Here is a 21,046-nt window from a genome sequence, read left to right on the forward strand (position 1 = left end):
TATTGTACTTATAGTGGTAAAACTTCAGCATGACTTGTGCTTATTTGTGAAAAAAATGGAAATTTAGCAAAAAATTTTAAAATTTCGCAATTTTCCAACTGAATTTTTATGCTCTTAAATCACAGAGATATATGACACAAATTAGTTAATAAATAATATTTACCACTTGTTTTGAAACAATAATTTTTTTTGGTTAAAAAATTATAAGGGTTAAAAGTTGACCAGAGAATTTTCATTTTTCCAACAAAATTTACAAAACCATATATTTTAGGGACCACATGAGATTTGAAGTCATTTTGAGGGGTCTATATGATAGAAGATACCCAAAAGTGACACAATTCTAAAAACTTCACCATTCAAGGTGCTCAAAACTACATTCAAGAAGATTATTAACCCTTTGGGTGTGTCACAGGAATTTTTGGAATTTGGAAAAAAATGTAAGCATCCCCATGCTGTAGAAACTGTCAGGTCTGCACTGACAGAGAAAGTTGCTGATCATGCAATGCGCATGATCAGCAACTTTCCTAGCTCTGATGACCCGGTTGTCGTCATGACGACATCTGGTCACCATGGCAATGATCGGTACCCGCATCACACCGTGAGGTCTCCGATCCACAGGAAGAGGGACTGTCAGCCCTCTGCCTGCTCACTGAATGCTGCGATCGTGTTTGATCGCAGCATTTTGGGGGTTAAAATGCCGGGAGCAGTGCGTGACCACTCCTAGCACTTAGTGCCGAGTGTCAGCTGTCAGAATCAGCTGACATCAAGCAGTGATCACCTGCACATGTACGCGGGCGATCGCATGAATGTAACAATCTGTCCCTGGTCAGATAGGCCCAGGGTACATAGACGGATTGATGTCAGAAAGAGGTTCAAAAAAATTTAAAAAACTCCAAAGTTCTAATCATCTCTCTTTTGCCTCATTAAAAATAAAACAATAAAAATACACATATTTGGTATAGTTGCATTCACAAATGTCCGATTTATCAAAATATAAAATTACTCCAATCGGTAAATGGCGTAGCAAGAAAAAAAATCAAAAAGCTAGAATTATCTTTTTTTCGTCGCCTCATCTACCCCAAAATTCTATCAATAAAAATGTCAGCTGAAACCATTAAAAATAAACCCTCACACAGCCCCAGATCCTGAAAAATGGAAATGCAATGAGTGTCAGAAAATGGCAACAAAAGCAAAATTGTTTTTTGACAAATTTCTGAATTTTTTTCACCACACATATGTATATACTGCTAAAAAAAAATAAAGTGAACACATCCTAGTACATTGTGTTGGTTGAGGGTATGTGCACACGTTGCGGATTCGTCTGTGGATCCGCAGCGGATTTGGCCCTGCGGATCCGCAGCAGTTTTCCATGCGGTGTACAGTACCATGTTATCCTATGGAAAACAAAATCCGCTGTGCATATGCTGCGGAAAATTCCACGCATAAACGCTGCGGTTTATTTTCCGCAGCATGTTAATTCTTTGTGCGGATTCCGCAGCGTTTTTACACCTATTCCATTATAGGAATCCGCAGGTGTTAAAACGCAGGAGAAATCCGCACTAAATCCGCAGAAAGTCCGCACTAAATCTGCAGGGAATCTGAAGGCAAAACGCAGGACATTTTACCTGCAAATTCTGCAGAATCCGCGCAGAAAAATCTGCACTGGAATCCGCAACGTGTGCACAAACCCTAAGTGTTCCCCTTATTTTTTTGAACAGCATATATATATATATATATATATATATACACATATATACTGTATATATATATATATATATATTTTTTTTTTTAATGTAAATTTGGTATCTGGGAACTTGTACTAAGCTTGGCAATCATATTACCAGATCAGTTTTAACATACTGTATATTAAACATGGTAAATAAAAAAAAAAACATTGTGGACTTCCACTCTTTTTTTTTTAAATTTCACGGCACTTGGAATTCTTTTCCCATTTTCCAGTACACTATGTGGCAGAATGAATGGTGTACAACTCGCCCCACAAAAAAAAGCTCTCCTACGGCTATATGGCTGTATAAATTAAAACATTACGGCTCTTGGAAGAAGGGTAGGAAAAAACAAAAAACAGAAAATTGCCCTGAGGTGAAGGGATTAACCTATTTAAAAGGGTTCTTCAGTATGTAGAATATCTAGATCATCTGTGTACATAGGATTTTAATGATCAACACACTGTAACAGAAAAACCAACTGTGTCTACAACAACTAACAAGAACTTTCATTTTTAAACAATCTGGAAGAATTACAGGTAACCTGTCACTTTCAAAAATGCTACTGACCTGCAGATACTGTGCAGTGGCCATCTGCAGGTAAATATTATTTACTAAATGTATGGCTGCCTCACTGTAATAGGTAGAAAATGAAGTTATATTCTTCTTGCACCGTTCGTTTCCAGTAATTGAGGCAGTGCAGGAGCTTTTAGGGTATGTGCACACCACTTCTTCAGGGAGATTATATGCAGAAAAATGCCTGAAAAAGTGTTAAAGAATAAACACAGGCATTTCTATTCATATTTTCATTCTTTTATCCGTTCCCAAAGACGCCAAGCGGATAAAAGAAGTGAGCTGACCATTCTTCAAGCATTTTCTGTTTAGAAGACGCTCTATATTCTGTAACTGAAGTCAATGAAAAGGCACAAAAGACACCCAGAAGACGCCTGTGTATCTTTTTAGAATGCACCTTTTAAAGACGCTAACGGTTTCTTTATTGTTGAGTGGAATTTAAAAGAATAGCCAACAAACGCAAGTATGAAAGATAACAATAGTAAATAAAAATGTAAATAATAAAATATATTTTTAATTTTTTTCCACTCTTTGCAGTTAGGGTTAGGGTTGGGGCGAGGATTAGGTTTGAAGCTAGCTTTCGGGTTGGGGCTAGTGTTAAGGTTGTGTTAGGGTTAGGGTTGGGGTTACAGTTGTGGTGTTGGAGTTAAGGTGGTGTTATGGCTAGGGTTGTGGTTAGGGTTACCATTGTGTTGGGGTTAGGGCTGTGGTTAGGGTTGGGAATAGGGTTAAGGGTGTGTTGGTGTTAGGGCTGGCGATAGGGTTGTAGCGTTTCCACTATTTAGGCATATCGGAGGCTCTCCAAATGTGACATGGCGCCCGCCATCGATTCCAGCCATTTTTGTGTTCCAAAAGTAAAACAGTGCTCCCTCTCTTCTGAGCCCTGCCATGTGCCTAAACAGTGCCTTTCCCCCACTTACGAGGTATCAGCGCAGTCAGGAGAAATTGTACAACAAAGTTTGTGGTCCATTTTATCCTGATACTCTTGAGAAATTAAAAAAGTTTGGATCTGAAGTAAATATTTTATGAAAAGTTAAAGGTTAATTTTTTACTTCCACATTGCTTTAGTTCTCGTGAAGCACCTGAAGGGTTAATAAACTTCTTGAATGTGGTTTTGCGCACTTTGTGGAGTGCAGTTTTTACAATGGTGTCACATTTTGGTATTTTCTATGATAATCTGACATTGACCCCCCACAAAGTCACTTCAAGAGTGAGGTGGTCCCTAAAAAACATGTTTTGTAAATTTTGTAGGAAAAATGAGAAATCGCTAGTCAACTTTTAACCCTTATAACGTCCTAACAAAAAAAAAAATATGTTTCCAAAATTGTGCTGATGTAAAGTTGACATTTGGGAAATGTTTTTTATTAACTATTTTATGTGACCTGACTAGAGAGGAGTAAATTTGATCGGGTCCCTGTTTATTCGGCAAGCTATAGCGCTTACCGAACAAGCTGCATGATATATGGAGTGCACCTGCAAATCAGCTGTTCCGCTCCACAGCTGCATGTGTCACGGCTGTGTCACAGTCACATCACATGCATGGAAAGCCTGAGTGTTGGGCTCTACATGCATGTGTTGTGGCTGTGGCACAGCCCCGACACACGCAGCTGCAGAGCTGAACAGCTGATCAGCCGGCACACTCCATGTATCCGGGTTCCCTCTGCAGCTTATTTGGTAAATGCTATAGCCTGGTGAATAAGCACGGACTCGATTAATTTGTCTCATCTCAAATTAAAAGTTTGAAAGTTGCAAAATTTTCAAAATTTTTTCCAATATCCTTTGCAAGTCATATCGAAGAAATGTTACCACTAACATGAAGTACATGTGTCAAGAAATAACATTCTCAGAATCAGTGGGATCCGTTGAGGCAATCTAGAGTTATAACCTCATAAAGTGACAGTGGTCAGAATTGTAAAAATTGGGATGGTCATTAAGGTCAAAATTAAAGTGTTAAAGAAAACATTAAGGCCGGGGTCACACTAACCAACGCAAAATACGGTCAGTATTTTACATGCGTAATACGGATCAATAGCCCCTAAACAGTGCTCCGTATGTCATCCGTAAGCAAGGTGTGGTCGCGTATTTTGCGCATGTCAGCATCCGTATGTAATCCGTATGGCATCCGTATGGCATCCGTATGGCGAGATTTTCTCGCAGGCTTGCAAAATGGACATATAATGGAGCCCAATGACAGGGTTTATAACAGAAACCAAAGAATAGATATAGACACATAGAATACATACAGTACATATACATATATATATATATATATATATATATATGTATTCTATGTGTCTATATCTATTCTTTCATTTCTTTATTAAACCTGTCAGTGTGAGTTTACTGTATAGCGCACTGAATTGCCGGCTTTGCTAAAAGACACTGGGTGCGTATTTGTCGCAAGTCACATGTGTGGTCCGTGGGTAATCTGTATTTTTTGCACACCCATAGACTTGCATTGGCGTATTACGGGCGTAGTAGGCTGACAATCGCAGCATGCTGCGATTGGCACGGAGCGTAGGATACGGATGAGAAATATACGGCTGGTGCGAGGGACCCCATAGAGAATCATTGGTCCGTGTCTAATGCGTGCTTTTAACGCCTCTCACTCGGCCGTATTCCTCGCCAGTGTGACCCCGGCCTAACATGTAGTTAAACTAGAAACTGTCTGGTGATGGAATAAATCAGTGTTTGGACAGTCGGTTGCAACAAGATAATCATAAAAGAAATGCTCATGTCCGAAACTAGGCAGGCTGTAGTATTAGCCAAGACATCAGAAATCATTCAAATAATGTATGCTTTCATTGCTGCAGTTAATTTATTATCATTGTGCAATTTATTTGATAGCAGAAGTCAGAAAACTAAGATACTGAAGGAATGATGGGTTCGCTGCCATCCATCAGTTCAATTGTGGTGACAAAATTCTGCAATTAGTCAGTGAGTGAAAAAAGTACAAAAGTAAATATTGGAGTCTTCATTGTGCTTAGCGAGGATAAGTTACATCAAATAAAAAGTAAAGATAGTACTGAACTCATGCAAAGTCTAGAGGACAGGAATGGGAAAGTATTGATTGTGAAGAGAGTCCAAGGACTGTGTGTTCAGTCTGTAGATAGCTTACCTAATTCTTTTCAATAAAGTAGCATAGAGCGCCATCTCCTGTTTATGCTAGAATAATTATTAGAAATGAGCAGGGCTGGCTTTAGACAAATTGGATCCCTAAGCAAAGTTCAAAGTGGGGCCTCCATGTCCATATAAAACACGTACATGTTACACCGATAGCGATGTCACTAGTGTTTTCAATCAGTGTGCCGTCCATGTGCCATCTGTGTTTTTCCGGTATGGATAATGGAAATGGAATTACAAAGCTTCTCATATACTTTCCATGTTAAACACGGACGGCACACGGACGGCATATGTATGGCACACAGACGCCATGTTTACACGGACCCATAGACTTGCATTAGCCCTTGTCATCTGTGCTGCTGGGAAAAGATGGATATGAGAGCTGCACAGTAGGTCAAATAGGGGACACGTGGCATCTGTGAAAAGCATGATAGGTTGTGTGAAGGGGGCTGTACAGTCACATAATGGAAAACATCAGCAGAATTGCCATCTTTTTCTACATCCTACCTCACAAACAGCAGAATAAAAAGCCATAAAAAAAATTCCTACATGTCCCCCAAACTACTCTTTTAAATCCCCTCTGGCTCCGTGGCCAATGGTCAGGGCCGGACTGGGACAAAAAACCAGCCCTGCCACACAAACCCCACCAGCCCACAAACTATAACACTCCTCACCTCGATCAGTGAATTTTGCTTTACTCTGTCGTGCTCCTCAATCTTCTAAAAGGAGACATTTCAAGAGCCACATGTGAATGGCGCCACACTGCGTATGATCGGCCACAGCTGCATTTACATGCTACTCTACATAGTTCCAATTTTCAGGATCATGGGGGTCCCAGCAGTCAGATCTCCAGCAATTGAAAAGTTATCCCCAATCCAGAGGAGAGGGGAACCGTTTAACCTGGATGTTCTCTCTAGGCTCCCAAGATCTCTCCTCAGGACCATAACCTTTCCAGTCCACCAGGTAGAAGGTCTTACCCCTTACTTTTTTTACGGTCAGGATATGTTTTACCTCAAAAACATCATCCTCCGAGACAGGGTCAGGAGTGGTACCCGGATCCTTAAAGAAGGGACTCAAAACTACTGGTTTGAGGAGAGAAACATAAAAGGAGTTAGCACACGTGGAGAAGCGGGCAACTTCAGTTTGTACGAGACTGGATTGATCTGTCTCAAGATCTCAAACGGTCCAATGAACCGGGGACCCAATTTGTAGGATGGCATCTTTAACCGGATGTACTTAGAAGAGAGCCATATCTTGTCTCCGGGGCGAAAGATAGGTGCATCCAAATGTCTCTTGTCCACATGCCTTTTCATACGCTGGGAGGCTTTCTCCAGAGCAGTTTTGGTATCCCTCCAGACCTTAGAGAAATCTTCGGAGAAGGTATCGGCAGCTGGAACTCCAGATGATCCGGAGATGGGAAGAGGTACTCTGGGTTGCAATCCGAAGACAATCTGAAAGGGAGACTTTCCAGAAGATTCACTTATTTGATTGTTGTAAGAAAATTTGGCCCAGGACAGTAAGTCTACCCAGTCGTCATGATGGGCGTTAACAAAGTGACGCAAGAACCCAGCCAGGATTTGTCCATTGGACTGGGGATGGCACGCTGAGGAAAAATCCAGTTCAATTCTTACCAGTTTACAAACTGCTCTCCAGAATCTTGAGGTGAACTGGACTCCTCTGTCGGACACGATGTGGAGAGGGAAACCATGGAGACGGAAGATGTGCCGAAAGAACAGGTCCGCCAACTCAGGAGCAGTTGGAAGACCGGGTAGTGGAATGAAGTGAGCCATTTTAGAGAAGTGATCCACCACTACCCACACCACAGAACAGCCAGATGAGACCGGTAGATCTGTGATGAAGTCCATCGCGATATGTTGCCAGGGAGCAGACGAAATTGGAAGAGGCTGAAGCCTACCTGCAGGTAGATGCTTGGCCATCTTGTTACGAGCACAGGAAGGACAGGCTGTGACGTACTCCAGAATGTCCTTAGCCATGGCAGGCCACCAGTAGTACCGGGAGATGAGTTGCAGAGTCTTTCTCTGGCCGGCGTGTCCAGCCAACTTGGACGAGTGACCCCACCGAAGAACACGAGTACGCTCAGAAGCTGATACAAAAGCCTTAGTAGAAGCGACCGTGACTAACCTTGAGGGTTCAATGATGTGCTGTGGTTCTTCTTCTTGATCAGGAGGTAGAAAGGAAAAGTGCGTCTGCTTTGACATTTTTGTCAGCTGGGCGAAAATGAAGAACAAAGTTAAAACGAGCAAAAAACAAAGCCCAGCGGGCTTGACGAGGATTCAGCCTTTGTGCAGTTTGGAGGTAAGCAATGTTCTTGTGATCACTGTATACGACTACTGTTGTGAGTTCATTTTCCCCTTCACTACTGAGGCCCGAGGAACTCCCTCTTCTGGTGAAGAAAGGTAGTGAGCCTGATTGTCAAACACCTGGGGCTGATGATGATGACTGGCTGAGTGGAGTTAATGACTGGATATAAGGCTGCCGACGCCCTTCTGGCCTGCGGGTGATTTCTCTGTGGACTTCTAGGAAACCAGTCTGATTCCTGCTCATCTAAAGCTAAGATTTCTGCTTTGCCTTTTTGCATTAGTGTTTTGTTTTCCTTGCTTTTCTGGATTCTGCCATTCCCTGCTGGGGTGAGCTGAATCTCCTTTTGCCTGTTGCTCTGTCTTCAGAATATTCCTGAGTACTGACATAGCTTTTTTGAAGCCTAGCGTCTTCAGGGCCTTTTTTACTGTCAGTTTGTTGGCTCTTATTTTCATAGGGTTTTTCACGGATTGCAGACAGCAGCCTTCCTGTCCTTTCCTATCTAAGCTAGCGTGGGCCCCATCTTTGCTCAGTCTATCTTTCTGTCTGTGTTTTGTTCTTTCTTCTTGCTTCACCGTCATTATATGTGGGGGGCTGCCTTTTGCTTTGCGGTCTGCTCTGGGGCAGTTTAGATTTCCCTTTCTGTCTTTAGGCTATGTAGTCCTCCGGCTGTGATCGAGGGGCCTAGGGCATCGTAGGAGCCCCCCACGGCTACTGCTAGTTGTGTTGATAGGTTCAGGGGTCTGCAATCCAATAGCTGCCAACTTCTCTGGTTTTCTGGACTTAGCTAGCATTTCTATTTTTGCCTCCTACTCAATCATAACAGAATCACCCGCCATACCGCAGATTCTAGGGTACTCAATAGCAGGAAAGAATTGTATAAAAAAAAAAAAAGTGTGTATATTTTTTCCTCTATATCTCTGAGGCCGTAGGGGGAATTTTTTTTTCTCTCAATGGAGATAAAGCAATTGTCTGATCGTGTGGAGCACCTCGCTGCGGAAGTGCGGGGAATTTCCGCCTACCTTGCTCATTCACATGCTGCTGAACCAAAGATTCCTACACCTGATCGGTCTAAATTTTTGAATTTCAAAAATAATTGTAAATTATTTTTTGCCTTGAAGCCTAACTCGTCAGGGAGCTCCGCGCAGCAGGTTAAAATTGTCATCTCTTTGCTGCGTGGCGATCCCCAGGATTGGGCGTTTTCTTTGAAACCAGATGATCCTATTCTGACTAATGTGAACGCATTTTTTCAGGCCTTGGGGTTGTTGTATGACGAACCTAATGCCATTGATCAGGCTGAAAAGACCCTGCTGGCATTGAACCAGGGTCGTGATTCTGCAGAATTGTACTGTCAAAAATTCCGAAAGTGGGCAGTACTTACTACCTGGAATGATAATGCCTTGGCTGCTCTCTTTCGGAAGGGGTTGTCAGAAGCCATAAAAGATACTATGGTGGGATTTCCTGTTCCCTCTGGTCTTGACGATTCTATGTCTTTAGCCATTCAGGTTGATCGGCGTTTACGCGAACGCAGAGCTGTACAAGAGGTGTTGCCACCTGTTGAACAGATGTCTGAACCTATGCAATGTGATAGAGTTTTTTCCAGAGAGCAGCGTCAGGAGTTCAGAAGGCGTAATAAGTTGTGTTTTTTCTGTGGAGATGCCTCGCATATTATTTCTGTCTGTCCTAAACGCGAGAAAAGCTTTGCACACACGTTTTCTGTTGGCGGTGTTCAACCTAAGTTTCTTCTGGCTATTACTCTGATCTGCTCCCTGTCCACATTTTCCGCCAAGGCTTTTGTGGATTCGGGAGCAGCTCTAAACCTAATGGACTTGGATTTTGCTAAACGTTGTGGATTTCCGATGACACCTCTGCAGACGCCTATCCCTTTGAGGGGGATTGATGCTACTCCTTTGGCTAAAAATAAACCTCAGTTTTGGACCCAGGTGGTAATGCGGGTCGCCCCAGACCATCAAGAAAATTGCAGGTTTTTGGTGTTACATAATCTGCATGATACTATTGTTCTGGGGTTTCCCTGGTTACAAATTCATAATCCAGTTTTGGATTGGAAATCTGTGTCTGTGGTGAGATGGGGTTGTCGGTGTGCCTTTAGTGAGGCTCCGGTGTTTTCCACCTCTCCTCAGTCGCATGATGTTCCTGATTATTTGGCGGACTTTTATGATGTATTTAGTGAGAATGAGTCTGCGTCTCTGCCTCCTCATAGGAGTTATGACTGTGCTATTGAACTGAGCCCGGGGTGTAAATTTCCCAAGGGTCGGCTCTTCAATTTATCTGTACCCGAGCACGAGGCTATGCGATCCTATATTAAGGAGGTGTTGGAGAAGGGTCATATTAGACCATCCTCGTCACCTTTAGGTGCCGGTTTTTTTTTGTAGCCAAAAAGGATGGATCATTAAGACCTTGTATTGATTATCGTGCTCTCAACAAAATTACTGTTAAATATCAGTATCCGTTACCCCTGATTTCTGATCTATTCTCCAGAGTTAAAGGTGCTTGCTGGTTTACCAAGCTTGACCTCAGGGGGGCGTATAATCTTATTCGCATTAAGCATGGGGATGAATGGAAGACGGCGTTTAATACTCCGGAGGGACATTTTGAGTACCTTGTGATGCCTTTTGGGCTCACTAATGCCCCTTCTGTCTTCCAGTGCCTCATGAACGATATTTTCCGAGATTTTGTCGATAAATTTTTGATTATCTATCTGGATGATATTTTGATCTTCTCCAAGGATTGGGATTCTCATGTGGAACATATTCGGACTGTGTTCCGGATCTTGAGTGAGAATTCCCTGTATGTAAAAGGATCTAAATGCCTTTTTGGAGTACAGAGGATTTCTTTTTTGGGATTTATTTTGTCCCCATCAACTATTGAAATGGACTCGGCCAAGGTACAGGCCATTTACGATTGGGTTCAGCCCACTTCTTTGAAGGCACTCCAGAAGTTTTTGGGTTTTGCTAATTTTTATCGGAAATTTATAGCAAAATTTTCTAGTATTGCCAAGCCATTGACTGATTTGACTAAGAAGGGTGCTGATGTGTTAAATTGGTCTCCGGAGGCTGTTTCTTCCTTTCAGGAGCTGAAGCGAAGATTCACCTCCGCCCCGGTTTTGCGGCAACCTGATGTCTCACTTCCGTTCCAGGTAGAGGTGGATGCTTCTGAGATTGGTGCAGGAGCTGTTTTGTCCCAAAAGGATCCTGTAACATCTAAAATGAATCCCTGTGCTTTCTTTTCCCGAAAGTTCTCTCCATCTGAACGTAACTATGATGTGGGGAATCGGGAACTGTTAGCCATGAAATGGGCATTTGAGGAGTGGAGACATTGGTTGGAGGGAGCTAAGCATCAAGTCGTGGTCCTCACTGACCACAAGAATTTGATTTACCTAGAGTCGGCTAAGCGCTTGAACCCTAGACAGGCTAGGTGGGCCTTGTTTTTTACACGTTTTGATTTTGTGGTTTCTTTTCTTCCTGGAACTAAGAATGTCAAGGCTGATGCCCTCTTTAGGAGCTGCTTTGCTGATTCTCCTGTGGTGACCAAGCCTGCTACCATCTTAGGCGAAGGGGTAGTTCTTTCTGCCATCTCGCCCGATTTGAGACGTGCTCTGGAAGAGTTCCAGGAGGACAAATCTGAGCGTTGTCCCAGTGGAAAGTTGTATGTTCCTGACCAGTGGAAGAAGAGAGTGATGTCTGAAGTTCATTGCTCTGCTTTGGATGGTCATCCAGGTATTTTTGGTACTAGAGATCTGGTGAGTCGGTCTTTTTGGTGGCCCTCCTTGTCTCGTGATGTCAGGAATTTTGTGCAGTCCTGTGGGAAGTGCTCCCGGTCTAAATCGTGTTCTCGCTCTAGTGGGTTGTTGATGCCTTTGCCTGTCCCCAAGAGGCCATGGACCCATATTTCAATGGATTTCATCTCTGATATGCCTGTCTCTCAAAGGATGACTGTTATTTGGGTGATTTGTGATAGGTTCTCTAAGATGGTTCCTCTTGTACCACTCCCTAAGTTGCCGTCTTCCTCTGAATTGGTGCCCCTGTTTTTACAACAGGTGGTTCGCTTGCACGGGATTCCTGAGAACATTGTATCTGACAGAGGAGTCCAGTTTGTGTCTAGATTTTGGAGAACTTTCTGTTCCAAGCTGGGAATTCAGTTGTCCTTCTCCTCTGCTTTTCACCCTCAGACCAATGGGCAGACAGAGAGAACAAACCAGACCTTGGAGTCATATTTGAGATGTTTTATTTCTGCTGATCAGGATGATTGGGTTTCATTTTTGCCCTTGGCCGAATTTGCTTTAAATAATAGAGCTAGTTCTGCCACTTTGATGTCTCCTTTTTTTGTAACTTTGGGTTTCATCCTCGATTTTCTTCAGGGCAGGTGGAGCCCTCTGCCTGCCCAGGGGTTGACACTGTGGTGGAGAGAATGCACCAGATCTGGGACCAAGTGGTGGATAAGTTATCTCTCTCCCAGGAAAAGGCCCAGCGGTTTTCCAACCGACATAGGACCATTGGTCCCCAATTTAGGGTTGGTGATATGGTGTGGTTATCATCAAAAAATATTGCTATGAAGGTGGCTTCTCCTAAGTTTAAGCCTAGATTTATTGGACCTTACAAGATTTTGGAGATTATTAATCCGGTCTCTTCGTTTGGCTCTTCCTGTCACATTTAAAATCCATAATGTGTTCCATAAATCTTTGTTGAAGAGGTTTGTTGAACCTGTTGTTCCGGGGGTTGCACCTCCAGACCCTGTATTGGTTGAAGGTAACATGGAATATGAGGTAGAGAAAGTACTGGATTCCCGTCTGGCTAGACGGAGACTCCAGTATTTGGTTAAGTGGAAGGGTTATGGTCAGGAGGATAATTCCTGGGTCTCTGCCTCTGATATTCATGCCAAAAGATTGGTGCGTGCCTTTCATCGGGCTCACCCTGATCGCCCTGGTGGCGTGGTTGAGGGTTCGGTGACCCCTCCTCAAGGGGGAGGTACTGTTATGAGTTCATTTTCCCCTTCACTACTGAGGCCCGAGGAACTCCCTCTTCTGGTGAAGAAAGGTAGTGAGCCTGATTGTCAAACACCTGGGGCTGATGATGATGACTGGCTGAGTGGAGTTAATGACTGGATATAAGGCTGCCGACGCCCTTCTGGCCTGCGGGTGATTTCTCTGTGGACTTCTAGGAAACCAGTCTGATTCCTGCTCATCTAAAGCTAAGATTTCTGCTTTGCCTTTTTGCATTAGTGTTTTGTTTTCCTTGCTTTTCTGGATTCTGCCATTCTCTGCTGGGGTGAGCTGAATCTCCTTTTGCCTGTTGCTCTGTCTACAGAATATTCCTGAGTACTGACATAGCTTTTTTGAAGCCTAGCGTCTTCAGGGCCTTTTTTACTGTCAGTTTGTTGGCTCTTATTTTCATAGGGTTTTTCACGGATTGCAGACAGCAGCCTTCCTGTCCTTTCCTATCTAAGCTAGCGTGGGCCCCATCTTTGCTCAGTCTATCTTTCTGTCTGTGTTTTGTTCTTTCTTCTTGCTTCACCGTCATTATATGTGGGGGGCTGCCTTTTGCTTTGGGGTCTGCTCTGGGGCAGTTTAGATTTCCCTTTGTCTTTAGGCTATGTAGTCCTCCGGCTGTGATCGAGGGGCCTAGGGCATCGTAGGAGCCCCCCACGGCTACTGCTAGTTGTGTTGATAGGTTCAGGGGTCTGCAATCCGATAGCTGCCAACTTCTCTGGTTTTCTGGACTTAGCTAGCATTTTTATTTTTGCCTCCTACGGTGACTCAATCTTAACAGACTACCTGATGAAGAGCTCCTTTTAGAAGATGCCTCCACTCCTGCAGAGCCAATTTGATAGCCAACAATTCCCGATCCCCAACAGAATAATTCCTCTCTGTGGAAGAAAAAACCTTGGAAATAAAACCACAGGAATGCATTCGCCCGGAGGACGATTTCTAGGTTAGTACGGCTCCCGTACCTACTGAAGAGGCATCGACCTCCAGAAAAAATTGTTCATTGGAGTTAGGACGATGAAGAACAGGTGCGACGGCAAAGGCCTTTTTGAGAGAAACAAAGGCAGATGTCAGCGTGTTTTCACGGACCGTGTGTCCGTGTGCAAAATACGCTGACATGTCCGTTTTTGTGCAACAGCACGGATCACACGGACCCATACAAGTCAATGGGTCGATGTAAACACATACGTCCGTGTGCTGTCCGTGTGCGTTTTCCAAAATATAGTGTTAACGTTGAAACCAATTGTATCAATAACAGCCAGGTGTCTAGACATTGCCTGCAAAAAAGTTGGCTCACAGTCTGGACAGTTTTTGGAGTGAGGTGATGTTGGACTCTTCTCACAGTGGTTGCAAGTTTGTGGTTTGGTCATTTTTCACAAAATTATGGCCCCACTTGTAGACACAGAACAGCTTATTCGTCTGGTGGAGCAACATCCCGAACTTTGGGACACTCGATCTGACGGATACCATGACAGGCTGGCCATAGAACGTGCTTGGTTTGCTGTAGCTGAACAGCTCTACCCCAGACCTGGTTGGGCCACATATTCACCAGCCAAGCAGGCAAAGTTTGGTAAGTTACCCCATAGATGTTCCTTTTTCTCAATCAAATTCAAAAATGTTTTCATATGACCAGATTTTACATGGTAAGATTTGCAAGGTGACGTGTAGCTAAAACACACATTAGCTTAATATTTTTTGCATTTGTCTCTTGAATCACATCATATATATTTAATATACAAATTCATCATTAGCCATGCTTGGTGAAAACTTTAAAAACATGCAGTGTGTGTCTGTGGCAGTATTTTTCTGTTGCTCATTAGCTTCATGTCTGTCACACTTTTGTTGTGTTAACAATGTGAAGTTTTGCACTGTCTCATGGGCTAACAATTGTGTTATATCATATTTAACAGTCTGTACTGTATAAAACCATATCTGAACAGATGTCTCACATTTTTGGGGCTTTGGCCTAACTAGGCTGCCATATTTAGCCATGTGTGAATTTCCGGACCAAATTGAAAAAAAAATTAGCCTTGCAAGTGTAAATTAGCCATGAGTGAATTTCCGGACCAAATTGAAAAAAAAATTAGCCTTGCAAGTGTAAATTACGTTGTTTAAATTAGAAGGTGATCGCCTATGACTTAATTTACATGTAAGGATCATCATGTGCTTCATACTACTATAAAGCGCCCATACACAACATATTGCCAAAAAAAAATAACACACTTGGACTGTTTGTATGTCACATTTGTTGGTTGACCCACCACTGAATATGTCTGAGTGTGCTAAATTGAAGATTTAGACTGAAATCTGGACACCACACAAAATATTTTACACACTGCAAGCCCTTACATATGTCTGCTGGTAATTTTTACTTGTGTGAAGGTTTGTGTTCTACACACCACAAGTCTGGCAGGCTATGTTGTTTCTAAGCGGATTTTATACATGGGCATGGTGAACAAACATCACATTTTGTGTCACAGCATGGATGAAAATGGTCACACACTTCTTAGTCTTAGTGTCCAGGCCAAACGTGTTTGGACATTTTTGTGATAATAATGTACCGCGCTCCCCAACTGCATACAAATTGGGCTCCAAAGGCACAATGTGTTTAGAAGTGAAACAGAAAGTAAATTCACATCAAATGTCTCACAAAAAGTCTACACTTCTCTTCATCCCAGCCTGCTCTGCACCCATTGGTCCCCATTGTGCCCTACTTACTGCGATCAGGACGGCACCTGCTCTTCATCCAGAGTCAGGGTAAGCCTCTATGTGTTGCAGCAGTAGCCTGCTACAGTGCACCAGTATTATTGCAGGCATGTTTGATTCTTATCTCCTTCACTCTCCTGAGAAGTGTAGGCTTTTTGTGAGACATTTGAATTGAATTTACTTTCAGTTTCACTTCTAAACACATTGTGCCTTTGGAGCCCAATTTGTATGCAGTTTGAGAGCACGTACATTATTTTCAAATTTTTCTATGTTTTATTTTGACAGTTTGAGCACAGATTATGTCTAGGTACCACCAGGCCGTCTCTTTGTAGTGGTCAGCGCCAGTGGATTTTTTCTTGTTTTGATATTTTTGTTAAGCCATCATGATCCAGAAACCAAACATTAGGAAATACAACATAGCTGAAAATCTTATGTTGGTATTGAAATAATATTTTAATGTTGTGCTTTCTGTAATTTTTGCATTTTTAACACTTTACCAACAGTTGACTTGGTCAAACGGCGTTGGCGCTCAGCGAGGGACCCGTTCAGGCGGGAATTTAATCCCCTCCCCTCCACTACCGGTGCTTCCAAGAAGAGGCAATATGTGTACTACCGCAATTTAGCTTTCCTAAGGCCAATCTTGGAGCTAAATCCGTAAGTGACTCTGTGTGTTTGCCAAAACATAATAACCTTACAACACTGATTTTATTACAAAAATTTCTTTACAGAAATGTTTTAAACGGCCCCCCAAAATTGTGGACCCATAGTTCCATAATATTAAAAATGTTCAAGTTTTACACATACACAAGTTTCCATAATCAACACCTACCTTCATGTTTTCCAAAATTACCACAATGTAACTAGTTAGTTGATTTAGTGTTTGGTGTCAATTATTTATATTTATGCCACAATGTCTTTTTTCCTAGGACGTATGACAACCTGGATGACTCAGATGATTTGCCCACCCCAGACAGATCATTGGCATGTACCTCAGCCTCGGAGACCGAACCCCCAGCGGACCCCACTCCACCAACATAGCCTGAACAGGTGTCTGATGCCGGTGAAGCCTCCACTGATGCTGCTCAGGGAAGCACACAACAATCTGGTGAAGCAACATCACATGCAGCAGCCCCAGCACCACAGGCAGCATCAACATCATCAGCCCCAGCAACACAGGCAGGATCAACAGCCAATGTCCCTCGCTATCTTGCCCACACTCTCAGAGATCGACGAAACAGGCGACATGAAGACACACGAATGTTGCCTGAGCTGATGGATGCGCGAGTTTTAAGCATCCTCAATTCCCTGACACCCAAAAATTCAGTAGAGAGGTTTTGTAGGTCCCTCTCCCACAGCCTAGCAAAAGTTCCTGAAGAATGGCAGGAACGTGTACGGGCTGTTATATTGACACTCATTGCTGCATGTCAGGGAGAGCAGAAACCCAACCATGTTCTAGGGCCCATAGAACAATGGCGAGCTGGCCAGCTTCCCATACAAATGGCATCTGATACCAACATCAGAGATGTGCCAAATGTTGGAACACTAGCCTCACGGGCCGAACCTATCACAGCAACACATCAAGCTGAGAGCATGTCTGCATCCATTCCTTTGCCTCCAGCTCCTTCCTCTAGACAACATTATGGCCTAATGTCCAGCCCTTATTCTGGCCCTCCTGCTCCTTCCTCAAGCCAATATTATGGCCAAATGTTCGGCCCTTATTCTGGCCCTCCTGCTCCTTCCTCAAGCCAATATTATGGCCAAATGTCCATCCCTTATTCTGGCCCCCCTGCTCCTGCCTCTAGCCAATGTTATGGCCAAATGGCCGGCCATGCTTCTGGGTCTTTTGCTCCTGCCTCAAGACATTCTTCACAAAAAAGGTCTCACATTTGTTTGGTTCCTCCTTCCCGTGCCTCCAGACATCATTATGTCCAAGGGTCTGCCCCCACCAGCACTTACAGCCAACAATCTCAAAACATGCCTTCCATCATCTCTGTGGGTGATAGTAGTGCTGTTAGTTTTGCCCATCCACAGCCCTATACTCTACCAGCAAGGCAGCAGACACCTGTGTTTGAGCATTTTGTTACACACTGCCATTTGACAAGAGGTGAGAATACTACATCGCAATCCTATGCCAGCCAGATATCTGAGTCAGAAAGTACTTCAGTTCACCCACAATATGTCCAGTCATCCTTTTTGGGAGTGTCTTTGGAACCACAACCTTATCCACCATCTCCATCTGTTTCCCCGACAATGTTCACATCAACACCTCATCAAACACCAACACTCCAGGGCCAATTGTCTCAAGGTCAAATGGGCACACACTCTGCCAGCCCAGAACATGAAAGCACACTCAATCCCAGTGACGAGTCTTTCTCTAGTCAGAGTGATTTAGTTGTAAATAATCTTGCTAAATATTTTGAGGACTCCAAAAATGCAGCCAGAACAACATTCCCAAAAATTATAAAGGTGCTTTGTTTTAATAGGCCATCACATTGCGTGTCTGGCTCCTGTATAGCCTTTCATTATCTGGAATCATTTTTATATCGGCCTAAATGTTTGGTATATGTCTGGGTGTGTATGGGCTTGCACCCTTTTTTTTGGGGGGGATAGGTTGGAGTTGAGACTCTTGTTGTATTGTAAGCTAAATACATAGCTTTCTATTTTTTCATTTTGGAATGGAAAACACATTTTGAAGCCATATGTTGGAACCAAAAATAAACAATTTGTTTAATTGTTCCTATGTGTTTTGTTTTATTTTTACAAATGAATCTGTTACATCAAACAGGCATGAAAACATTCACATTTAGTACATAGTTTATTGTGTAAAAACTAACATGTAATGGCACACAGCAATTGCTAACAATGTAGATATAGCCGAGCATCTTTATTAAATGTGTGTACGTTTTGTCCACATGGCCAACAATATACATTACTGGAAATATACTATAATTAAAGAAGGTACAATCATGGGCACCCAGTTTGTTCACACTTTGTCAGACTGTTACAGCTCATTCACACTAGTGTCAACTTGTGAAATGCTACTCAAATCCTAATATATTGGCATTTACACCTATATTGAGCAATGATAGTGTGTGAATTTATTATTTAGCTAGCTCGCATTGGCTTAGGATGCTAATGGAAACAAGTTTCAGCATGCTGCTAGAGTAATTTTTAAGAAGATGACAAGACACAATAGAAGTCCCTGGCTTAAACAAGTTCAGCAATCCAACACTTACATTAGGTGAGTGCTGTTGGTATTGGACACACCAATTGCATTGACAAAGGTGGCAAATCATGTGGCGCAGATAGTAAGCACAATGACAGCTTGCAATATCAATGAGATATATGTAGGTATTGTATATATACATATATTTCTGATATAAAAACATGTTAACACTATCCATACATAGATGTATATATTTTCTACACTCACAAGGCAACCATTACTCTGGCGGGTTTGATGCTAGAGCATCAGGAGATGACAGGATAGAAGACATGTGTTACGCGCCCCAACGCTCACCTGGGGTCCTCCGCCTCCCGGTGCACTCCCCCTTCATTCTCGCGCCGTGCCCTGTCTGGCTTTGCAGGGTCACGGCGCGTCAGAGGTCCGCACATGCGCACTCGCTCGTTTCTGACCGCTGGGCATCCTGGGAGCACGTGACCCGGTAGCTCCGCCCCATCATGGCGGCGCCCACCGGGTACGTCTGCGTGGCGTCTTGACTGGTAAGACGCCTGTTTGTCATGCTCCGTGGCGCTTAGCGTTCCTGCGCAGCGTCCTCCCCGACTCTCAGGTCCCTTCGCTCTCCTAGACTGCGCTCTGCTCTCTGCTCTGTAGCCCCGTCTGGGACCTCTGCCCAGTTCCCTTTGCTGCCTTCCTCTTTGTTTCTGTGCCTGTCCCTTGCCTGGTCCTCTGCCGCTGCAGTTGTCTGTATCCTCCTAGCTAGTGTTCTGCCTGTACCCCCAGGCCAACCCCTCCTAATCTTATGTCCTTCTTCCATTCCAGCGTTGCTGTCCCGGCTCCGTCCTGATTCGGTCCTGGTTCCCTCAGTCTGTTCCCTCCTGTCCCGGGTCTACTCTATTCAGCATTCTTTGGCCTTCTCCTCTGTACACTCCCCGGGTCGTCCCTTTGGTTCCGGCTGTCGTGGTCTCACCCCCCTTGGGCCTGCCCCTAACACTCCCTGTATAGGGGGTGGTCATCACCTGGTCCGCTCGCCCTCGGGGGCTCTGGAGCCACGACCCAGAGGGTCCACTCTCGGGTTTCTACCTAGAACCCTAACAACATGCTTTGCACACAGTTCAAATATTTTTAATGTGCAGATATACTGTATATATATGTCACAGACTCAAGTGTGCAAAACTATTGAGCTTGGGAAAAGGCAATTTCTATTGAAATTAGCAATGTCAGTATGTATGTTCACGCTGATCGTCATGTGTCACAATAACATTCCAAACCACACACAATGCTTCAGGGTGGTCTTTATTTTTACAGACACATTCTTTCTTGCTGCCAAAACATACTTTCCTACAAGTAAGCATTAGCCTAAACAAAGACATAAATTAACCAAAATGAGGTATTAGTTATTTGGTATAGTTAACCATAAGACTTTGAGAAGGCCAGGTATCTGTTACTAACATAAAATTTAAGGCCGCAACCAACATCAAGGGTCCTCATTGTCTTGTGAGTCCATAACAAAATTATTATCCAAATGGCACAAAAATTTCATAAAGACACTTAGAAAATTAAGACATATGTAAAGCTAACATTAGTTGTTCATCTCAGTTTGCCATGGCACAGTACCCTCTGGTGTTAGAAAATAATCAGCAAAAAGATTCCTGACTTGAAGGCCAACAAGATCCCAAAAGCACACTCAACCAATCGACGTGCTCTCATGAGTCGCATGTTAAAAATGCGCCTACGGGTGTCCAAACGTCGACGTGGAAATGGGCGAAGAACATGCCTGGACAGTGCAAAACCCTCATCAGCAACCATAATAAATGGTGCAGGTGGGGATGAGGCTCCAGGAAGCACACATGGTTGGGGAATATTAAAATTTTGCTCAGCAAGTCGCCTAGCTAATCTGGAATATCGAAAGATGCGAGCATCAGAGGCACTCCCATATGCCCCATTGTCAGCAATTACAAAGCAGTAGTTGCTGTCTGCTACTGCCAGCAGCACAACGGAAAAATATTTTTTGTAATTAAAGTAACGAGACCCTGATTTTGGGGGCTTCACACGAATGTGTTTACCATCAAGGGCACCTATGCAATTAGGGAACTCTGTGGCTTCCATGAACCCCTGGGCAATCCTCACCCAGTCTTGTGTGGTTGGCTGAGTCATCAATCGGCTCTTCAGCTTGTCCCATATGAGATCACAAGTTGAGCGCACAATCCCGGATATGGTTGACGTTCCAAGGAGGAACTCAAAATGGAGGGAAGAAAAAGAATTGCCAGTAACCAGGAATCTGTTCACAAAACAATAGTTTAGGTGTCTAACAATACTAAAAAGGTACAGAATATGATGGAAAGGAAAACAATACTAACATAGTGAAGCTCAGACAGCACATATAATTATAACAGATATGTTGAATAAAATCTAAAG

General features: G+C 43.4%; 1 long non-coding RNA gene across 1 annotated transcript; it reads left to right on the forward strand.

The window, feature by feature from the left end:
- The first annotated feature begins 15,711 nt into the window (after window positions 1–15,711).
- LOC141089425 (uncharacterized) lies at window positions 15,712–18,183 on the forward strand. Its single transcript, XR_012232283.1, has 2 exons — window positions 15,712–16,101; window positions 16,374–18,183. It is a non-coding gene; the product is annotated as an uncharacterized lncRNA (long non-coding RNA).
- Window positions 18,184–21,046: the final 2,863 nt, after the last annotated feature.

This window comes from Dendrobates tinctorius, unplaced genomic scaffold (assembly GCF_039654945.1).
Source record: "Dendrobates tinctorius isolate UK_male_01 unplaced genomic scaffold, ASM3965494v1 ptg000008l, whole genome shotgun sequence".
Classification (NCBI taxonomy): domain Eukaryota; kingdom Metazoa; phylum Chordata; class Amphibia; order Anura; family Dendrobatidae; genus Dendrobates; species Dendrobates tinctorius.